We start from the raw sequence: 5388 nt of genomic DNA, 5'->3' as shown, positions 1-5388 counted from the left end.
TATTTTTGATAACATAAAAATGAGCGCTCTATCATATGTAACAACTTTGTCTAAGACAGTTTTTGTCCAAACAATAAATATCTCCCACAATATGTTCTTAGCGCCTTCTATCTGAGTTGCATTAGGGTAACTATGAAAAAACTGTTTTTTTTACTCTAACTTTTATATTTAAAATTCTACATCAAAATGGTCTTCGTACGACTTTTAGAGCTTATCAATACCAACATTTTGCGATGCAGAACATGTCAATATCTTAATCCTGCTCAAAGTTATTGATAGGTTTTCATCCAAAAACTCATGATTTCAATTGCAACAACATTTTTTATGTTTGCCCCAGAAAGAATGACAAACAAATGTAAATAGCATGTTTTTTGGGAAGAAATATCAATAACTTTGAGTAAAGTTGAGATATTGACAGGTTCTGCATCGAAAAATGTTTGTATTAGTAAGTTCTAAAAGTCTTTCGAAGACGATTTGCATGTAAAATTTGAAACATAAAAAGTTAGAACAAAAAACAGTTTTTTTTCATGGTGACCCTAACGTAACATGGAAAAAGGCGCAATATCGATTATTTTAAGAGATAGATGAAAAACTTTGTTCTACAAAGATGTCTCATATAATTGAAGCTACAACATTGGCGAACTATGTTTACCTCTATCTATAAAGATAAGAAAATTAGCACCCTATTTTTGACAACATAAAAGCGAGCGCTCTATCATGAGTAACAACTTTGTCTAAGACAGTTTTTGTCAGGAGAATAACTGTCGAGCTCTAAATGCTAATTTCCATTTAAATGCATCTCCTGGACCATTGTGCAATGGTAGTCCCACGTCAACCTTGCAGTTATATCATAGATATAACCCACCCATTTTTGACGTAGGACTACGTCTAACCGGAAGATATGGAGGGTAAAATGAAAATCTAGGCATTGAACAAGTAGGAAAAAATGAAAGATTTTGAACGCTTATATCTCGAGCATTTCTTAATAGATCGCAAAGGTGTTTGCATCAATTGATAGGAAATATTTCTACGCGTCCATCACAATGAATAACATTTCATTTTTCTTGAGATAAACAATTGAATAATTGTGAAATGTCAAGAATTGTCCAAACGCATTGTGTGCCTCGATTGGTCCGATTTGTGCTCCTCAAATGGCTCTGACCAAAACAAGCAACCAGAGTAATAGCGGAATATAATTTGGGTACAAATGAAGAATAACATTGTATACCACTCCCACTTGTGATTCTACCGCGAATCGAATGATATAAATTTGGCTGTTGCTTTCCAAAAACATCATTCTTTTCCTTGTGTGGACACCGACTGGACAACATCGTTGCTAGACGAGCTGGACGACGAGGGATCGAGTGCCTTTCTCAAGGCAATGAGGGTGGAGGTGTAGTGTAGGAGAAGAGTAAAGTTTTTGCAATGGCTTATTCCAAGGCTAGAGACGAATGAACTGAAAAAAGTTTAAAGTCTCTATAATCAAAAACCAAACCAAACCGTCTTCCTTTTCCAAATCGCGGAGCAGAACGCGCTAAGGTCATCGTTTTATCATGGAGCGGCAGCACCGACAGGAGAGGCTGGAGCAGTGTCATGAGCGGCAGGAGCGTAGCGATGGCAACGACGAAAGCGGGCAACGAGTTTTAATTGTGTGGCGCTCATACTCTAAAAGCCTTCGCAGATTGCAGACTACTTTATGGGCGATAGTTAGATCGTGAAAACATTCTATTACCTTCTTCACTTGAAGTGCCAACTCCGATAAAATATTTAACCCTTCAAAGTACCTAAAGTGAATTCTAAACAGTTAGCCCCGATTATCCGCGGAATTTGGGTTTACCGGCATCAGACAATGTGGAAACCATGACCAAACTAAAAGAGCAAGATCCAGCCACTCACCGACAAAATCAGATTTAGCTTCAACGTTTAAATCCCTATTGAATAACGATACGCAATATACACTTTCCTTGTTGTTCACGGTTGCATGGAAATTGGTTTCTTTGAGGATCGAAATTATTTGTTTTCGTGAAATTTGCGTTTGCGAATATCCGCGGAAAATCTGTATCCGTCGTCGCTTTTCGGTATTTCATATTTTATTATAGTGTGGGAAAACTCACAACTATAGTATTCACATAGGACAAGTTCAAAGATGCATATGTATTGACATTAATGCCAAGAGAAATAGGAGTATTTTTAACAGGTCTGAACAGAAAGAAAGTCTCGCAAAGTTTAATGTGATTTGTACAAACGTTGTTATCTCCAATGAACATGTTCTGTCCTAATGTTTTTTTACGGACAAAATGTTGCATGCTGTACCGTCTTGCTTGAAATATTTCAGAGCTTATTATACGAACATTATCATTATCCGAGCATTATCCGAATTATCCTTATAAAGCTTCCTGAATAACCGGGAAGGAAGATACGGCCGTTTTCTTTTTCGAATTTGCGCATTCCTATGGAATGAATGCTTTTGTGTAGAACGGCTTTGAATACGAAAATTATTATTCATTAATAGAGAATGCTCTGCTATATATGATGACATGCTTGAAATTTATTAAAAGGCACAATCCTCATTGTGTGTCAAATCATAGAAAATAGCTTTGCTAGTTTTTTTTTCGGCGAAATACAGTTTAAAATAGTGAAACCTGATTGATTTGTAACACATTCAAATAAAATATGATATGGAACTGAACAAACTGCGAATTAAAAATTCGGTTCAATTTTGCGTAGTCATATTACAATTGCGCTTGAATGAATTTTTAACTGATCTGCATCGAAATTTAGTAAGATGGCTTAAATTAACCAGCCTCCAAACGACATTCCGAGAATACGTTTGAAGTCTCAACTGAAGAATTCGTTCAAGCTGTAAGATATCTAGAATCATCGAATATTCCCGGTCCGGATGGAATTTCTACATGTGTCATAAAAAATATGCTCTGTTCAACTTATGAGGCCAGTGCTGCGCATCTTTAAATCGTTGGCCAAATTCCCGATAGACTGGAAATCTTCGTAGATGTTTCCTATCCACAAGAAGGGAAGCAAAACTGATGTTAGATGTTACTGGGGGAATCACTTCTCTCTATGCATGTTCGAAATAGCTATAGAGATCACTGTTTTCAGCTTTATAAAAAAAGGTTTACCGAACATTACAGAACAAAAGGTCACATTTCTTCATACCAGGATGGTTTCTATCCCGGATGAGGACAATCGACACAATAAAAGCTGCATGAAGAGCCAAGCCTACGAGAAACGGACAGGTCAATACAAATTGTTATTCGGAGGCCAATTGCATGGTTTGATTGAGTTAAGTGATTCAATGGGGGGGGGGGGGGAGGTCAATCTATCATGATAATGAATCATTGCACATCTCAACAACTGACTCGTGAATTTTTCGACAAAAACAATTGCATTACTCACATCTGTCACATCTGTCTCATCGACCACCGACAAGATATGCTTAGAAGATTGAATGAGACGCTTACGGAGGGGGTATAATATTTATAAAGAAAACTATTTTTAAAGGAACAACAAAAAACCCGACGACTGAATGAAGGAACCATGGAAATAACACTCGTTGCTTTTCGATCGAACCTCACACACCCGTTCCCACAAACCAAATGAATGAAAAACGAGTTATGGTTCCGTTTGTTATCGTTCTATTCAAATGATCACCATATAATGCAGTGCTCTCGTATATCTATTTATACCATATGTTCGTTTACTCTTTCATGAGCAAATCACCCATTCAACAACGCCACCTTACAGTTGCCTGGAGGTGTGATCCACGTCTTTCTCGTATAATCGGAAAAATGGGAAAGCCATGTAAATTGGCAAAAAGATTAATACTTTTATCTGTTCAGCAGTTGGTATCCTTCGGCAACATGTGTGTTTGCCTCTGTCACTGTCATGTGCATCCTGGGAGAGCTCAAGAAGGCAATGATATAGTTACATCAGATGGTGATGTAACTTTATCACTGTTAAGAGAACTTTAAAAAAGTAGCATAGCGTTCGAGGATAACAGCAGGGTCAATGTTACTTTTAGTCTTACTTTGACAATCATATTTTTCCCCATTCAATGGCGGAAAATAATTTAAGTATTTTTATCATGCTTCCTGCTGTCGAACGTATTAGGACCAAGCCAAAGGAAGCGGAATCCCAACAGACAGCTCTCCAAACTGTTTTCCCGCAAACGAGGCCGTCTTCTATCCTATCACTTTCTCTCATACACTCTTCAGCATCCACGGCATTTCATCGAACGCCGCTCTCGGATACGGTTGATGTTAATCCGTCAAGCTCTCGTCCGAATGCTCTCGGGAATCGGTATGGGACTGCTCGGAAGCGACGGAGAGCTAAATGCCATGTGGGGAATAGACGTTCAGACAAATTGAAATGCGAGCGTGAGAGTGACATGGTCTGTCGGAGAACATCCTTAGAAAGATGTGACACAATTTGTCTGAATTAGCAAGTGCAATTGCAGAACAATGGGCTGGGAATATCGGAACGTGTCAGCCATGAAAAATAACAAAAAATAAAACTGTTTTAACCTTTGCACCACAACGAGTCTTTCTCACAATCATAGAACTGGAATGAATTATGTGTATCACAAAATAATTATAAGGCTTTTCTGACCGTGCACATCATTTTTTTTAAATCAGGCAGTGAGTGCTTTGAAGCACCCCTAAATCATGTCGGATTGAGCTGAAATTTCGCACAGGTATTATTTTTGGGCCAATAAACAAAATGTACATGGTCGGTTCTTTAAATTCGATTATTATTTTACATACTTTCATTGCCACTCAGGCTCAGTCCTAGTCCCAGACCCAGAAGGCTTGACCAAAAATATTTTTCTTGAGATGACACCAGATCTCGGAGTTTTATGCATTTTTAAGTCGTCCGGAATCGAAAAAAATTTTTGATTTTCCAAATTTCATGCATCCCCCATTAAAAAATCAAAGCTTTGAACGCTTTAAGGCACCACTAAATCATATCCGATTGAGCTGCAACTTTGCACAGGTCATTTTTTTTGAGCCAATAAACAAAATGTACATGGTCGGTTTTTGAAATGCGATGATTTTTCGACAAAGAAATCTCCTCCGACTTTGCACTGTGGTCACGCATATTCTAGAGCTCGCCACTCAGAATGCATTCAAGGCGTGTTATTTGGTATAGAAATCTCAACTAAGTACTAATAAAAATGACGCAAGTAATACTACGTAATAGAAATCTCAACTAAGTACTAATAAAAATGACGCTAGTAACACTACGTTGAGACGGTAGTTTGTAGTTTTTCTCATCTTTCTAGAGATTTGTGTATTATACACAAAAAAAAAATGCTGTTCTTTTTTAGAAGCAAACCAATCATTAAACGTGTATCTCCCTGTTTGCATCGAT

The sequence above is a fragment of the Toxorhynchites rutilus genome, chromosome 1, assembly GCF_029784135.1.
Source record: "Toxorhynchites rutilus septentrionalis strain SRP chromosome 1, ASM2978413v1, whole genome shotgun sequence".
Taxonomy (NCBI): domain Eukaryota; kingdom Metazoa; phylum Arthropoda; class Insecta; order Diptera; family Culicidae; genus Toxorhynchites; species Toxorhynchites rutilus.
Note: the sequence above shows the minus strand (reverse complement) of the source record.